This window comes from Protopterus annectens, chromosome 16.part0, assembly GCF_019279795.1.
Source record: "Protopterus annectens isolate FY-2018-M chromosome 16.part0, PAN1.0, whole genome shotgun sequence".
NCBI lineage: Eukaryota > Metazoa > Chordata > Ceratodontiformes > Protopteridae > Protopterus > Protopterus annectens.
Genome location: NC_056750.1, coordinates 131235271 through 131254436, shown reverse-complemented (window position 1 = coordinate 131254436; position 19166 = coordinate 131235271).

The window sequence follows — 19166 nt, the reverse complement described above, 5'->3', positions numbered from 1 at the left end:
ATACCGGAAAGAATTTATAGTGACAATGGTACACATTTTGTGAATCAAACCATACAACAGTTGGGATGATTCTTTGGGATTTCCCTGAAGAACCATTGTGCTTATCACCCTCAGTCTGCAGGACTGGTGGAGAGGCACAATGGAGTCCTTAAGAACAAACTTAGAAAGTTAGTCAGCGAAACACAGAAGAACTGGGTGCACTGTCTGCCTCTGGCACTGCTGAGTATGCGAACAGTTCCAAATGCAAAGGGTTTAACTCCTTTTGAAATGGTGTTTGGGAGAGCATATTATGTACTTCAGTGGAAAGCTCTCATGCCTGCAGACCAGGAGGCTGATAGTTCACTAGCTAGTTATATGAGGAAACTGTTAACAAATAAATCTCTTGCAGTTTAACTCTTTTTCAGATAAAGAACAGACCAGACCATTGGAAGCGATTCTAGCTCCAGGCTGGGTCTGGGTGAAGGTAACAAAGAGGAAGAATTGGGCAAGCCCGAAGTGGGAAGGACCATACCAGGTACTGCTGGCCACGCCTACTGCAGTCAGAATAGCCAAGAGGTCACCCTGGATCCATTTGACGCACTGTAAACCGGTAAAGAACTTTCAACTTGATAAGAATATTGTAACTGTTACACAACAAGAACAAAATGGCCAAGAATAGAAATGCAGACCAACCTCAGAAATGTTACATAATCATCTTATTAAGTGTACACTTATTAACTGTACTTGTGATGGTTTTCTTTTTGTTGTGGTTTTTCCTTTCTTCAACCACACAAGTAAAGTTGGATAAACGTGATGAATCACCCATAGACTGGCATCCAAACTTTAACACATACCTAGCAATTAAACGTGTATATGCTGAGACTATGAACATTTCAAACTGCTGGGTTTGTACAGCTATACCAACAGCATATGGAGGACTACTAATGTCCGCTGTTCCTTCAGGGATTAATGAGACTTGGGAGAATTTGCTTTTTGACACAGGAACTGTGAGATCACAGGATAAAATAGCATTGTATTTACCTGTTACACAAAAGGGGATTGTGTGTTTTTTCAAAAATGATACTCTCCAGGTGGTCTGGAGTAACTGTAACATAACAATATCTTATAAATGTTATATTAAGACTAAAAGTGGGGGTACTGTTTGCAATGCTAACTATGATTCATACTTGAACTCAATGAAAACAACATTGAATGAGATACAAAGCAATCCTGTTTTAATTAAGTAATTGTCGATTATAGATAAGAAAATGTTCATGCAGGGTTGGTATGTATTAGCACTAAAGTTGAAAACTGTTATTTTGTGTGTGGGAAAAAAGCATACAAATGGCTACCTGAGAATTGGTCTGGCAGTTGTTTTTTGGGCTACCTGGTTCCGGCCATACGACACACTGCAGAATTGCCCCTGGGTAAAATACGGAATGTGAGAGATGTTGCCTGGAAAACTGAAGATCCAGTCGAGAAACCTGTGAACCCAATAGGGTGGATTGAAGCAGGCTGGAAAGACCATAGTTCCATGAAGGACAAAGATAAATTGACTCATATGGACTTGAGTGATTCCGTCATATTCTGGGCAGGTATACTCCCAGCGTATGGTGCAGTCAAATTGATTTGGGAGCTGAGAAAACTGTCAAAACTTCTTGAAGTAATGAGTAATGCAACTTTTTCTGCTCTTGAATTAGTGACTGATGAACTGAATGCCATGAGAACTGTTGTGTTGCAAAATCAGATGGCTCTTGACTTCACCCTAGCGGCGAGAGGTGGTACGTGAGCGCTTATCAAAGAAGAATGCTGTGCATATATTCCAGATAATAAGCATGAAATTAATAATCATCTGGAAGTGATTCAGCAAGTGTCGGCCATGACCAAACCAGGCCCAAACCCTCTGATGGACTTTTTCCAGAATCTGTTTGGGGGTGGGGTTCCATCCTAATGAATATTCTGATTGCCATTTGTGTGGTTTTACTCCTATTAGAAGCATGTGTTTGTTGTGGAATCCCCTGCATGAAAAGATTAATCAAAGATTTTATAGATATGTCTGTCTCTGAAACCATGTATCAAGACATTGAATTTGAGAAACTGGTTCCAAATGAAACTCTTTCTGAAGTCTAAACTGAATGACTCTCTTAACTGCAAGTCCCAAGTGGAAGAGGTTAGGAGAAGAAATAAAAATCATTTATACTTCTAAGAATAGAATAAAAAGTATTAACAGGGGGAAAATGTTAGAAAAATATGTATTAATGTATATGCTTAGTGCTTACTGAGAAGCAAGAAAGGATTAATGCATTTTATTATATTAATGATATGACAAGAAAAATTAATTCATATGAAACTGCAAGAAGCTTTTGGAAACTGCAGTGTGCTTTTTGCAAGTTGGCCTCTGACCCCAGCAGCTGCTAGCTCAGCAAGAATTAATGTTTATGCTTTTCACAAGTGATTATCTGCTGGGTCAGGAAATTAAATGTGTGAAATAATGAGAATCTTCTGCTCTTTCCTGCTTGAGCAATCAACCTTGTATATGTTGCTAGATAATGCACCAGCTGCAAGGAAGAAGTGATAACATGTAACAAGAGAAATGTATTGAGAACTGTATCTACTATTATGCCCGAATTAGCTTAGACCCTTGAGTGGCAACTTTTGTAAAAGGGTATTGTAACTAACCAGGTGGCTAGCAAGGCCACATTGTTTACCAGAAAAACTTTTTAAGCAAAATGTAGTATCAGCATTTTAGATGAATAGAATATTGTAAGCTAAAGTGATGTAAAACCCCTTGTGACTGACTATGTCAGCCTGGTGGGTTAATACTAGTAAGAAATACTATAAAAGTTGTGTACTTCCTGTTACATTCAGACAAAATTCTGTACTTGTGCGTTTTTTGCCTCCTGGTGTACACTAGTAAAGAACCTGAACCTGAACCTCCTGTGTATTGATCTTTTTATTACAGTATTTTTCATTTAACAGTAATGTATAATGTTGTGTGCTCACTCACTGACAGGACAAACTGATTTTGGCCACTGGCTTGCCCATTCTAATGCAAACAGACACATATGCCCAATATGGGTACCATTGTCACATAGCTAGGCTACAAAACAGTTATCTGACTCCTAGACTACTAGATGCAGATGACAGTAAGAAGCAATGTGACTCTACAGGCCTCCCAAGCTGTTCAACACAAGGCTTGTTTATGTCCTGTACAAATAGATCACCTGCAGTCATTTATAAAGCAGGCTTGAGCTGTGACACATGTATTAAGTACTGTGATCTGTACTGTGTAAGACTAGATAGGGAGGGGTTGTAATCGCATTCCAGCCCACTCTGTGTGTGTGTGTGTGTGTGTGTGTGTGTGTGTGTGTGTGTGTGTGTGTGTGTGTGTGTGTGGGGGGGGGGGTCTATATCAGAATACTGACATTTCAAAATGTGGAAGCACATGTATTTGATATGAAAATGTTGAGCACTGACTTTGTTGAACAGCCAAAACATCAATTTCTTTCCAAGAGAAACAAATTGGTTGGCTGTTCTGTCATATGTGCCCTTTCCCCCAACTGTAGTGCCATCTTGGAGTTAGAATATTTAGTTGGGGGGGTGTGGCTGGTGTGGGGGTGAAGCCCCCCACTTAAATATGTTTGTTTTTATGTCATGTTGTTTGTTGGCCTTTTCATTTCTTTCCCTTGGAAAGAAATCAATGTTTTGGCCATTCGACAGTCAACATTCAACATTTTCGTGTTGAATACATGTGCTTTGACATTTTGAAATGTTGATATTCTGATATAGACCCGTGTGTGTGTGTCTGTGTGTTTGTGTGTGTGTGTGTGTGTGTGTGTGTGTGTGTGTGTGTGTGTGTGTGTGTGTGTGCGTGTGTGTGTGTGTATATGTATATCTTCTCAAAGAGCAAGTGTGAATCCTACTAATCTGACTTCTAAACTGGCATGGGTTTTCACTTTTTGGCCCTTGCAGTTGATGCAGGCCTCCTGCTGATGTCATCTACTGTAATAATACTTATAACCAAGTTAATGTCAGACTTAAGCAGTGGAGTGTGTGATAAGTTGTGCATTCTGCAGTCTGTAAACTTAGATAGCTATGAGTTCCATTCTCAGTACAGATACCCAGTGTGTGTTGTGCTGTGCAGTGTTCTGTAAATGTAGATAGATAGTGGTACTATTCTCACGGAATCCAGCTTGGTGTGTGTGTGTGTGTGTGTGTGTGTGTGTGTGTGTGTGTGTGTGTGTGTGTGTGTGTGTGTGTGTGTGTATGTTAGTTTGAGCATTCTACATCAGCCTATGGGATCATAGGATCATATGAAGTTACTAGACTAATGGCTCTATGACCCTTACAAGCCTAGCCAAGTTCTAACCCTTATTTACACATTCAGCACCTATTGCCCCTGTCCAAGAGTGGCACAGGTGGAACTCCCATTGTGATTCCAAAGGTGTGGTAACCTCTGGGAGACAAATCTGTCCCTCTAGCAGGTGTTATTAATGTCACATTCCAGGTTAAAGTATTTAGAGCGAGTAACCCATGTACCATTTGAGTTACGGATATACAGCATTTCCATTACAGCAGGGTCAGAAATTGACTTTTATGCAAGACAGAGATCACCTCTGAGTAGTCTGTTTGAGACAATATAAAGTGACAGTGATTTCAGATGATCCTCACAAGACAGATACTAAAGACAATGAATTTTCCTTGTGAGGAACCTTTGTGATCTCCAATTGTTGCAAGTGCTTGGAAAGGTACATACCAAAAGGGCATTGCATTCACTTATTGGCCTGATGAGGAAAGAGTACAGGGAGGTTATAACTTCTTATTTTCTGGAGACAGTGCCCTTACGTATGAGAGGAGCAAGATAGAATGTCCTTTTTACCACTGCGGAGACATGGTGGTCAAAGGCAAGGTAGATATCAACTTGTGTGCAAAGGTCTCTCACCACTGAGTGTGTACTCAAGGTGTAGCTATTGATGTGGTAGTTTGCAAGAACTTTGCTTTTTCCAAAAAGAATGATAATACATTTTTTGCATTGAGTTTAAGACCATGACTTTGGCACTAGTCATTTGTTTGTATAGGACTCTTGTAGGATGTTGACATAATTTGGAGATTCTATGACCGCTCATAATTTGCAGTCATCAGCAAACTTTGTCAGCCACAGACCTTTCGTTTTTGCTTCTACTTTGAATAAATAGAGTCTGAACAGTACAGGTCCCAGGACTGAACCCTGTGGAGCACCACTAGTTACAGGTCTGCTGTTGAAGGTGGATTCACCTATTTTTGACTATATGAGTTCTATCAGTGAGACAGTTAGTGACCCATCTAACAATATAATGGTTGATGCATAGTTGGGTGAGTTTTTCAATGATGCCTGTATGGGTTATAGTGTCAAACACCTTGGCTGAGTCCAGATAGGCTGTATGCACAGATTTCCCCTCATCCATGGACATTGTGACTGTCTTGAAGAATTCCACCAGGTTTAACAGGAATGATTTCCTTTTGACAAATACAAACTGAATAGGGTTAAGTGTTTTGAGATTACCTATATCGTTGTTGATAAGGTCCATGATTGTTTGCTCCATGGCCTTGCAGATAAGTCTAGTCAGGCTAATAGGTCTATAGTTCCTGGGGTCAGTGGATACATCACCTTTATGCACGGGAATAACAGTGGCTGTTTTCCATTCAGCTAGTACAAAGCCAATGCTTAGACTATGATTGAAAAGAGTACCTTATGATGTTGCTAATTCATGTTAGAGCCCATGTAGGATGCAGCCTGGGATTTTACTGAATCCCATAGATGCTGTGTTTTTGGCTTTAGAGAGGGCATTTATGACCTGCTGTTTAGAGATACAAGGTCAGAAACAGGTGTTAGGGATGTCATGGGATAGATATGGTGGGGACAGGGGAGTGAGGATTTCACAGAACCTGATGGCCAGCAGGTTAGTTATGTCCATAGGTTCAGTATATGTGGTATCATTAACTACCAGTTTGGCACAAATCTGTGCCTTTCCTTTTAGGTTACAGATGTAACTATAGAATGCCTTGTGGCTGTGCTTTGTTGCGAAAGCTAATTTGGACTAATAGTTTGCTTTGGAGGACTTCACAAGATGTCTTATTTGCTTGTTTAAGCTGAGGAGGGAGTGTTTCCAGTATAGGAGGGCTCCCTCCCTCTTACTGTTAGACACCAATTTCTTCCTCTTATTGTAAAGCCTGTTAATGGCAGCTGCCCACCAGGCCGAGTATTTCTCCCTTGAGGAGCTTATTTTGTTCCTATTGGTATGGCAGAGTTAATACAGGTGTTTGTATAAAGCATTGGTGTATAGCTTGACATAGTTTCCAGTTCCATCTGATAGAGGAGGTGCAATGAAGCTATTTATACCATCCCATAAGAGGTTATAATCTGCTTTGGAGAAGTTTTTTATTTTAGTTGCTGCTGGGGGGGGGGTTGGTGTGATAGTTCAAATGAGACTGATTTGTGGTCAGATCTCACCAGGGAGGACCTCACAGTGGGGGTGCTAGAGTGGTCCCCCATATTGGTAAGCACCAGATCCAGGATGTTGGCTCTCCATGTGGGGGTGATAACCAAATGGTCCAGAGCATTGCAGTTAATGAAGTTGAGGAATCTTTGGGAAACTGAGTTTGCACAGGGGTAATTTACTCATTGGATGAGTATTTAAAGTCACCCAAAACCAGGGTGTTTGGATATATCATGATAGAATCGAGTAGATACAAATAAGCAGAGTGGGTGTCATGATCCATGGAGGCGGAACTGTAGGTGGCAATGTCTTGAATAGTTGCCTACAAAACAGTTGCACCTGAAGTGTCTCCAGGGAATCATACTGTTTAACCAATCTGGGTGTGTATTTATCTTTAATGTATATTGATACACTGCTTCCTTTAGTTTTCACACCTTCAGTTTGAAGTCTGAATGTGTAGAAGAAGGTGTAACCTGGTATGGCTGGGGTGCTGTCAATAGCCTTGAACCAGGTCTCTGTGACTGCACATATGTCTGTATCTTCCAAGGTGGGGACAGCTTCCAGTGAGTGCAGTTTCATGTCAAGACTCCTAGCATTTAGCAAAATAACCTTGAGGTTGTTTTTAGATGTGATTTATACATTGGGAATTTTACCCTTGAAATGCTGATTAAAAAGGGCACTATGGGGGTAGCAAGAGACTTGGCCAGTAGCCAAAATTCCAGGGGTGACTGTTGAAGACCATCTCTGGCAAAGCATTGATGTCTGTCAACTATGTCATCCGAGGCTGACAGATACCTCAATATTCCATTCTTCAATTGTTTTCCCTGCAGAAGTGGTGGTCTTTTTCACCACACTGTACTAGAATAGTAGCATAAGATTTATAGTTATTAGGATGATACTGCGCTACACTGATCTGGCATTAACTTAGTTTGGTTTTCCTGTTTTATTTTTAGCAGCTGGCCTAGTCCAGTTTTTCTGACTCACAACCTTGTATTACTTTGTGACTACCCCCTCCCCCCACCTTGAACCTGCACAACCCCTCCCACTCCTGCTTAATTACAGAGGTATAAAAAACCTGATGTAGAAAGGCACCATCTTTTGACTTAGCTTTTCTGCCTTGCTTCATAGGAATTCCCAGCAGTGTGCTCGCATGTAAGTACTACCTGGTATTGTTTTTGTGATTCTTATCGCTATTTTGTGAAGTTCATCTTATGGGGATCCTGCAGTGCTTCTGTAACCACTCTGTCTCCCCAAGAACTAACTTTAAATGTGTAGGTACCCTATTGTAAAATAAAAATATATCCTATACTTGCCAATGTTGTATATTAACCCTACATGCATTCACTAGCAGTCTACCATGGATTTTTATCTCCCTAGGCTCTTTCTCCCTCCTCTGAATGCTAGGAGCTTACTCAGTTAGGCCACCAGGTGGCATTGTTCAACCACTGCCTATCTTTTAATACAAGCCAAGGGTACTGTTCATAGGTTCATAGGTTCATAGGTTCATACTAGGCTATCTGCCCTGGGGCAATTATAAGCCTAGCCTGATTCTGTATGGCTTACACCACCCCTTGATTTGAGTATACTGTGCCCTTTTTAAGGTTTAGTTTACTGTGCCTCTGTCTAATAGTGACATGGGAGTAATCCCTGGGACAAATCTACGATCCCCCATCCACCTATCGAGATTCGTCTTGAAGAGATTCATTGAGGTGCTCTGCCTTACATGAACTGGAATTCTATTCCAGAGCGAAGGGAGCCTCTGGGTTATGAACCTGTCCCTCCAGCAAGTTCTATTTATTTCTGTGCTGAGGTTCAAGTCCCTCGAGCGTGTGGCTCTAAGGCATTTAGATTTACTGAGGTGGAGCATGTCCATTAATTCTGGATTTGACATAGCTTTGTATGTCAGGCATAGATCGCCTCGAAGTAGGTGGTATGCAACTGAGTAGAGCTGGAGTTTTTTTAACCGAGCAGCATATAGCATCTGTTTGAGACCCTTGATCCTTTTGGTGAGATACTTTTGGGGTCTTTCTAATTGCTGCAGGTGTCGGGTAAGGTACATCCCAAAAGGGGCATTGTATTCTATGATGGGCCTAATGAGGGATGAATAAAGGGGCACGATTACCTCTCTTGATCTAGATGTGAAACCCTTCGTGATGAGGTGGGCTATGTAGAAGGTCTTTCTAACCACTTTGACGATGTGGTTTTCAAAGGAGAGATTGCTATCAACTTGGGTCCCCAGGTCCCTAATAACTTTCTCTGTACTTAATGGGTTTCCGCCTATGTGGTAATTTGTGGGCACATTGTTTTTGCCAAAGGGTATGACTATACACTTTTTGGCATTTAGCTTTAAACCATGGCACTGGCACCAGTTATCTGTCTCTGTGAGACCTTTTTGAAGGAAGTTTGTGTCAGCTGGAGAGTTGATTATGGCACCCAGTTTGCAGTCGTCTGCGAACTTGGTGAGCCATAGTCCTCCCACGTTTGCCTGTACCTCGGAAAAGTATATACCGAACAAGAGTGGTCCCAGGACAGAACCCTGTGGGACGCCACTTGTGACCGGTTTTGAGTCTGACATAGCTCCAGCAACTCTCACTCTGTGGGTTCTGTCTTTGAGCCAGTTTGCGACCCATCTTGTGACATAGCGGTTTATATTTAAGCTGGATAGCTTATCTATGATGCCCGAGTGGGGTATTGTGTCAAATGCCTTTGCAAGTTCCAGATAGGCTGTGTGGACTACCTTTCCTTCATCTATGGCTTTGGTGACTGTTTCGAAGAAGTCAACCAGGTTCAAAAGGCAGGATCTGTCCTTGACAAAGCCGAACTGGGTAGGATCTAGTGTCTGTAGGTCCCCAATGTCTTTGTTTATGAGCTCCATGATGATCCTCTCCATAGCCTTGCAGACTAAGCTAGTCAGGCTTATGGGGTGATAGTTTCCAGGGTCCATAGAGGCTCCACCTTTGTGGAGTGGGACCACTGTTGCTGTACGCCATTCTGTGGACACATATCCTGTAGTGAGGCTGAGATTGTATAGCTGTTTTATTTGAGGGATCAGTTCCTCTTGGAGTTGATGTAGGATGCAACCTGGGATGTCATCTGGTCCCATAGAAGCAGTGTTTTTTGCTTTGGAGAGGGCAGCCTTCACCTGAGCATCAGAGATGTTTGGGAGGCAGCCCTCTGCCGGGATAGATACTTGCTCTTTTGGGGGGGAGGGGGGGAGAAGTTTGCACTGAACCTGTCTGCCAGGATATTGGCGATGTCTGTGGGTTCAGTGTACTTTTTGTCATTTAGAATCAACTCAGAACAAGTCTGGAAGTTTCATCCCAGGTTCCTAACAAAACTGAAAAAAGCCTTATGATTGTCTTTGGTGTCCTGTGCAATTTTTCTCTCAAAGCTGGCCTTGGAGGATTTTATGAGGGATCGTAATCTTTTACTAGTACTGATCAGGGATGCCTTCCCTATTAGGGATTTTGCTCTATCAGGTAGTAGCTTCCTCCTTCTGTTGTACAGTTTATTTATGGCAGGGATCCACCAGACTGGATGCCTGCCTTTGGATGATTGGGTCTTGGTTTTATTTGGGATAGCATGATCCATGCATTCCTGGAGATGTCCGTAGAATGCGTTTATATAGGATTCTGCAGTTTGGGCCATAGTTTCCACTGGCCCTGGGGCCTTGAAGGATTCCACTTCGGTTTTGAGAAGTGAGAAGTTCACTTTTGAGAAGTTTTTCACTGTGGTTTTCTGGGCTGGGGGTGGGGTCGGGATGTGGACATCCAGTGAAATGAATTCATGGTCTGATCTTACCAATGAGGGATATACTTCTGGTGTGGAGCATAGAGTCCCCATGTTGGTAATGATCAGGTCTAGTATGTTGTCCCTTCTTGTGGGAGTGGTGACTAGTTGTTCCATAGCATTTGAGTTTATAATTTCCAGGAACCTTTGGGCTAAGGTGCTGGGGCTTGAGTATTGCTTCCAGTCAATGTTTGGGTAGTTGAAGTCACCCAATATAATGGTGTTCGGAGAGATCTTCATGTTCTCCAATGTTTTCAGGAAAGCCGAGTGGGATTCCTGACTTTGAGAGGGTGGTCTGTAGGATGCTATAAACTGAAAAGCAGTCTTGCCCACTGTTAGTTGCACATGGATGGTCTCCGATACTTCGTGCAATGCCACTAACCTGGAGGTGTGGATATCCTTGATAAATATGGAAACTCCCCCTCCTTTTGTGGTTCGGTCCGGGTTTTGGGGCCGAAAAGCATGATATGAGATATAGCCTGGTAGTGCTGGGGTGCTCTCTGGAGCCTTGAACCAGGTTTCTGTCACTGCACAGATATCGATGTTGTCCATACTGAGGGGAGCTTCGAGTGCGTGCATCTTGAGGTTAAGACTACTGGCGTTTAGCAGCATTACCCTTAGTTTCTTGCTCCTTGTGCTGTCTATGGGGGTGGGTTTGACTTTTGAGCCTTGCCTAAAAGAGGCACTATGGGGGTGGCAAGAGCCTTTGCCAATATCCGAAAGCCCAGTGGTGACAGGTGCAAGCCATCCCTAGCAAAGCAACGTGGCTTGTCGAGCATGTCATCCCAGGCTGACAGACACTGGATCCCCTTTGAATGACACCAAAATTTTAGCCAATTGTTAAAATCAATCATTTTGTCTTTGTACTGTGGCATCATTCTAGGTGAGGGTAAGATGCTGCTCAAGGTCAGGGTCATACCAGCCTGGGCTACATGATCAGAGAGCTCCTCTATATCTCTTTTCATGTAGTCCAGGGAGGTACGTCTCAGGTCATTCACACCAGCATGTACAATGACTGAGTCATATTTGTATTTGCTTTGGAGTGACCTGAGTGCTTGCGTTATGTGGGGGATTCTAGCACCCGACAGGCAGCTCACCATGACCTTCTCTTTATTCAGCCTGGTGAGCAGGATGTCAGTGTGTCTGACAATAGAGTCACCTATTACAAGAGTATCAGGTGTGTTATTCAGCCTTAAGGGCTGTGGCTGCTTGGCACACTGAGTTTGTGGGTTATGTGTTGTGCGTGTTTTGTTTTGAGGTAGCGTTTGCTTGGATGTCTGCTTTGGAGGTCTCTGTTGCTTAGGTAGATTTTTATTTAGAACCTCCGAGTATGTTTTTGTGTATTTATGTGTTTGGTTCGCTGATGTGGTGGGACAATGTGATGCTGGAATTGTGTTGTGTGAGGTTACCTTCTCCTCCTGACTGGTTACACCAGTTTTGAGATGAGAGAGCTCAGCCTCCAGTTTGGCTAAATAGTTGCATCTCTCACATATATTTGAACCTGTTTGGAGGAGGAGAGGGTTGTCCGTGTACATGAGACAGTTGTAACATTGCCTCAAAATTCCCAGATTCACCAGCTGGACTGGAGAGGAAACCATTGACTGACCTTTGGAATGTAACTGCTTTATTAATTTTCCACTGCCCTGTTTTAGCCCTATTAATACTTACTATACTCTACTAAAATGCTACTGCACTGTTTTCAGCTCCTGTCTCCTGTCAACCCTCTACTTCCTTCTAATTTCACACAGACAATGCCTTATGCCAGTGCCTCCTTACCTCTGAGCTAGTTCTCAGCTTCACCGATAACTTTTCGCTGGCTTTCTTCCTTCTCTTTGGCTCTACCCACTCCGTTTGCCCTGCGGGCTCACTCTGCTCCCCTACCCTGCCCCCAAATGTCACCCAGCTCTACTACTCTTACTTTTATTTCAACCACTCTCCACCCACTCAAGACAACCATCCAGTCAAAGCCTTCCCCTCTTTCCCCTCCTCCTTTTACCTACAGTCAACCATCCAATCAAAGCCCTCCCCTCTTTACCCCTCCTCCTTTCACCCAAAGTAATTAAATACATCACTAATTATATACATCACTCTTTCACTAACTCCTCTCTCCACACAGCTCTTCTCTCCAACTACAAATCCTCCCATATTAAACTACCTTTTTCTAACCATGCTTTCCTTACTGTTTCTAGCACTCCGAACCCCCATCTCCCTCCTACTACTCCTAACAATTTTATACCATGCCAGCTCCTATACCTCCAATCAGCTTCCACTCTCTACTCCTTACCAAACTCCCACACAAAACCATCTCCTCCCTCACACAAATAATCATTTCTTTTCCATCTCCTCCTCTCTGTTTAAGCTCAACCCTCTGCACCTTTTTAATCCTAAATTTATTTCCACTACTGCTAAGACACTTACTCCTAAACAAATACTACACCATCTAGAATACCCTAAATCCAAACCAAAACACACTAAGATAACTTCCTTCAATAACCTTGTCTTAGCTGGAGACATTCACCCCAAACCCAGGACCTAACACACTCACAAATGACAATTACCCTCACCCTTCCTCTAATGTTTCATCCCCCTACAATACTCTTAAAATTTTCACACTCAATGCCCAGAGTCTGAACAACAAAGCACATCAGATTCAGGCATGGCTAAGTCATAACCAACCTGACATTCTAGCCATCTCTGAAACTTGGCTCAAACCCCACATCTCTGACTCTGAAATCCTACCCTCTGGATTTCACATTCTTAGATGTGACCACCCAAAGAAAAAAGGTGGAGGCGTTGCATTAATCTATTCCAATCTATTTACCTTAATTCCCCTGCAAACTCCATTCCTAAATTTGCCAATGCTGAGCTAACAGTCGGTCTATAAAAAATGAATAATCACAAAAGCCTCTGTATCATTGCCCTTTATTTTTCACCTGGAAATAACATCCCAACCTTTGAAGACATACTCCAATGAGCCACAGCTGGAATTAACATTGAAACTTACATATTAGGTGATGTAAACATCGACTGGAATAAAATCAACAGTCCCATACCCTCCCTGTCCATTAAACTCTTTAACTTTACTCAAGTAACCCACTCCATCACCAGACCCAATAAATCAAATCCCCTAGGATCCACTCGAGTGGATCTTAGTCACCCAGCCAAATAAAATTACCAACTCTGTTGCCATCCCTGAGTCTATTAGTGACCACCTCCCAGCTTTCATTTACCTTGCAACCTCCTCCCATCCAGACCAACATCATTATATTCAGACCTGCAACCTTAGTAAATTTGACACCAAAACCTTCTCTTTCTCAAACAAATGAATTGGAGCATTCTAAAAACCCTTCCACTTGATAAAGCCATAGACCATTTTAATTCTACTATCCTAGATGCTCTAAATTCCCTAGCTCCACCACGGAAAAAAAAAATAAAAACTATAACTGCTCCTTGGATAATCAAAGAAACAAAGCAAATTATGCATCAGTGACAAATCCTGGAAGCTTTACCAAAAGAATAAACTCCCCAAAACCCTTCTCCAATATACACAGCTCCATAACTTTGCAAAAAAACAAATCTTCAAAGACAAAAAAATCCTACTACACTAAGCTCCAGTCCAACCATCCCCAAAACCCTAGACTTTTTTGGAACTCCATAAACCCGCTGCTCAGCCCAGGCTCCAAAATTAACCTCTGTCCAGACCCAAGTAAATCTGACTTCGAGTTAGCCTCACTATTCAACTCTTTCTTTATAGAGTCAATATCCAACCTAACAAAAACTTTTCCCAACAAGGACCCATCTCTCCTACATTCCACTCATCTAATTCCCCAAATAATTTCCCCCTTAAGTTTGAGCTTAAACTTGTCTCCACTAACTACATAAAAAGACTTCTATCCAAACTTAAACCCTGCTCTAATGCACCTGACAACATCCCCTCTTCCTTTCTCAAGTCCGCTGCCGAAGGTATAGCTCTCCAATTAGTATCCTAATGAATAGATCCATAAAGGAATCATATGTCCCTAAACTCTGGCATTCTGCCTACATTTTTCCTCTCCACAAGGGAGGCAAAAACACTAATGTTTCAAACTTCCGCCCTATAGCTCTTCAATCTCCAAAATCCTAGAAAAATGCATCCATCTCCATCTTGTGCCTTTTCCCGACTAAAAATGCCCCTACCCAACATGGCTTCCAACCAGGACACAACACTATAACAGTTCTACTGTCATTCTTAGAAACTGTCAATCAAGCCCAAGATTCTGGGAAATTAGTTTCCACAGTGCTCCTAGATCTCTCTAAAGCATTCGATACTGTTTCCCATAAGCACCTTCTAAGTCATCTCTCAAACATAAATCTCTCCCAAAACACACTTTTTTGGTTCTCAAGCTGTCAGATAGATATCAGGCTGTGAAATGGAAAAAAGGCACCTCACCTTTCTTGCCCAACCCTACTGGAGTTTCACAGGGGTCCATCCTCGGTCCAATGCTGTTTAATATCTTTATCAATAACTTTCACTTTGCTATTCCTAATGCCAAAGTCATCCAATATGCAGATGACTCTACACTTGTCTGCTCTGCCTCTAACCTCCCTGAACTCCTATCTAAAACTTAGACTGCCTAAAGAAAACCCACCAAAAACTAGGTATGCTATACAGGAACAACCACTTCCTCTCTATCAGGCATACTCTGGCCTACCTCCTTCCCTCCATTCTGTATGGTGCCCCACTACTAACTAGCCTATCCTCTTCCATCAGTTCCAAACTTGAAAGCTGTTATAACAACATTTCTAAATTTGCCACCAAAGCCAAACATTCCACTCATCACTCCCTTGCCCTCCAATCCCTCAACTGGTTAGAATTCACAAATTACCTGGACTTCCTCCAGCTCACTACAGCACATAGACTAATATTTAATTCAACCAAATGGCTCACTCTAACTAACATCCTTCCCCTATAAACCCCAAATAGAACCCTCAGATCTGAACACCAAAACTTAATTACTGTCCACAAACCTAAATGTCCTGCTGGACAACTTCTCCTCTCCTTCTCCTTGGATAAGAAATGGAACTCTCTCCCTTCCACACTAAGGACAATGTCAAACACAAACTTCAAAACTCAGCTTTACACCTACCTGTCCTCCAAATGGAAATGTAACTGCATTTTCCCTACCTAGAACTCTTTAACAAAAGCCCCTGGGAGGGTATCCAAAGTTCCTAAGCACCTTAAAGCTGGCTATAACCTTCTATAGCTATTTCCCATAGGATCTCTCATACTCTGTAAATAGCTTTTGACTTTTGACTTTAACTGTGTGAATTTGTTAAAATGTATCTGCACAATATTTTTCCACTAAGGACAATATTGCTCACACTTTGCATTATTTGACATGTATTTGTACTTGTACTTTATTTTTATTTTTATTGGACTGCCATCTTTACTGTAATCTGTTTCATGGAGCATTTCTCCCCGGGCCTCCACTGAAAACTGGCTCTCTGGGCCCAGTGGACTTCCCCGGTAATCAAACTGGAAATAAATAAATAAATACTGTATCCCCTTGAATGACACCAGAAACTAAGGCAATTATTGAGGTCAATCATTTTCTGTTTGTATTGAGGCATCATATTAGGTGAAGGCAAAATGCTTCTTAGTAGCAACATCGAATAACGTTAAAATAACTACAAAATAAATAAATAAAATAAAATAAATAAGGTAGTCAGTAGTACACATGCTGCACTCATCACACACAATTCAAAGCAGACATTTGCTGAGCTACTGAATGTAACCTCCGTAAATCACAAAGGCCTCATAGACAAAGTGCAGATAACAAATACCCTCAGCAGCCCCAAATGCACTCTAAAAACAACAGACATATCAACATATACAGCTACATCTCATGAAGGCTCAACCTATAAGCCCATAAGGCAAGCTAACACACAGTCTGATATTCTAATCATTGCAGACTCCATTGTGAGACACACTGATGTCCCTCTCACCAAGCTGAGTAAGGAGAAAGGCATGGTCAGTTGCTTATCAGAGGCTAGGATTCACCACATTATGCTCGCACTCATCTCATTGGAACACAAGTAACACAAACTTACCATGTCAGAGATGCAACTATATTAACAGCCTGGAATACATGCCGTCTCACACACCAGTCAGTACATATGACAATGAGCAGGTTGTCGCCATACACACCTCACCTCACCTCTCATTTCACCCAAACCCACATCACACATACTTACATAGACCTCCCGAACACAATTATACACACGCTACACAAAATACATCCACTGCCAAACACAACACACATAATAGTTCTCACGCCAATGTCTCACCTGTCAAGCCCTTAAGGCAAAACATTAAAAGAAATATATTAGTCATAGGTGATTCCATTGTGAGACACCCAGTTGTCCCTCTCACCAGGCTGGATAAGGAGAAGGTCACAGTCAGCTGTCTGTCAGGTGCCAGGATCTGCCATATCACATTGCCACTGCTGTTACCACCCTCATAATGGCCGTATTAGGCGGTGTCTCAAGGACAAAACTCTGGACGTGAAAACTCCATTTAAAAGCAACCTCAAAGTTATGCTGCTAAACACTAGGTGTTTTAACATGAAACTGCACTCGCTGGAAGCAGTCTTCATCTTGGAAGACTTACACACTTATGCAGTCATGGAGACCTGTTTCACAGCTGTGGAGAGCACCCCAACTATATCAGGCTACACCTCCTTCAACATGTTCAGACCACAAACTGAAAGTGTGAAAACTAAAGGAGACAGTGTATTGATATTCATTACAGATAAATACACCTCCAGATTGGTTACACAGTAGGATTCCCTGGAGATACTTCAGGTGCAATTAATTGTTGGTAGGGCACCTATTCAAGTCATTGCCAGATACAGAACACCTATCTGTGAATCAGGACACCCACTCTGCTTATTTGAATCTACTTGAGTCTATCAAGATACATGCAAAGACCCTGGCTTTGGGCAACTTTAATCATCCATTGACTGGGTAAATTACTTGTGCTGTAACACACTTTCAAAAAGATTCCTCGATTTTGTTAACTCCAATGCACTGGGTGCTTACCAATATAGGGGTCCACTCTGCCACACCCACTGTGAGGTCTTCCCTAGTGATATGTGATCACAAAACAGTCTCATTCGAAGTAACTATCACATTGTCCTCCAACAGCAAGAAAACTAAAACACTTTTCCAAAGCACATTATTACCTCTTACTGGATGGTATAAATAGCTGTACTGTACCTCCCCCCTTAGACAAAACTGCCAACTATGCTGAGTTCTACACTAGTGCTTTATGCAAACACCTGTTTAACTGTATTGTCTCAGCTGTACCTGATAGGACCAAAAAAAGCTCCACAAGGAAGAGAAAATTTGCCTGGTTGACAACTGCCAAGTCATGTGTTATGTCATGGTAGTCATCTGTAACGTGTGCTGGCAACCCTTACTTCTAGCATTACCTCCATATATGTACGTTAATTGTGTGTGGTTGCCTATAATATCCCTTGCAGATCATTGCAGGCTGCAGCAGTCTGATAATTCTGGACTACAATTGAATTACATATGTCAAAATCCTCTGGGAATTCATGCTAATGCATAACCTGACATTCTATGCACCTTCTAGTGTTGTAATAGGAATAGTTAAAATGTGGCCCTATCTGTAGTCCTCTTATTTCCATTATTTAGAAGCAGACATTCCATCTGTACTGCTTTGGGTGGATAAATAGGTGACGAGACAGTCATATATATCACAGTTTAGAATGGTGATGTACATATACATGTATATTAAATACTAGACACAGCTGTATTTGAACCCAGGATCATGTGGCCAAAAATTAATATTTTCACAGCATTTAACAGATTGAGCTACAGAATCAATGTTATAGCAGGCATGTTTTTACACCCTGTACATGTAATTGCACAGTTACCTGTTGTTAAATACCTCACTTGCATCTATTATTATCTGTATGGCTTTATAGTGATGTATTTATCTACCAGAGTCCCAGTTAAATTCCTATTTTTCCATTAATTTTTTAGCAGGCTGCTGCAGGATGTGCAGTATCACATAAACATGCTTAATGATGAGAAAATGTCAATTACTATTGTTTTTCTTAAAAAGTTGTGCGGCTTGGTGGGTTGATTCATTGTTCTTCAGGTGCAATGGTACTGGGTACAAAATAGGGTGTAGGTGTATTTTTGATCATGATTATTATGCATTCAAATACACGTAGTAATATATTGCCATTTAGCATAGATAAGCAATCAATAATTCTTTACAGAAAATAAAAATTGGGGAGATAAGACAGTGGTGAAATGGGATGCAAGCAAGGGGAAAACATAGTGAAAGGCAGGTAGGTATGTGCAGGAAGGGTGTAGGAAAGAACCATAGCTGTCCATTTCTTCAACAGCAACAACTGTGCAATTGAAAAGATTTTTAGCTGAATTTGGACTGTCACCTCTGGGGGGAGGGGCAATGACAGCATAAATGCATTGTCAAGTCAATTGGACCAAATTATGTGTGTCCAGTGGATGTGTGCAAAATGGAGAGCTATGTATGGGACAATCTTTTTCTGATGGACAGGCGCCTTTTTTAAGGTGAGAGTGAAATGTTGGGGAAGGGACATAGGTAGGGTCTATATTAGAACGTCAAAATTTCATTATTTTGAATGTTCTAACATCGACCCCTTATTCAGCGAATGCTGACAACATCGAACATTCAGAACAGCGAATTTTTTTCTAGGGAAAACATTTGCTGTTCCAAAACACATACACACAACACAAGCAGACCAAACAAACAGCAATCCACACACATACACCCATAATCTTGCAGCTAACCCTACACTAGACTGTACAAACACCACTATCCACTTACCTTAACCCAAACCCTAACCCTAAGGTCCATCACTATCG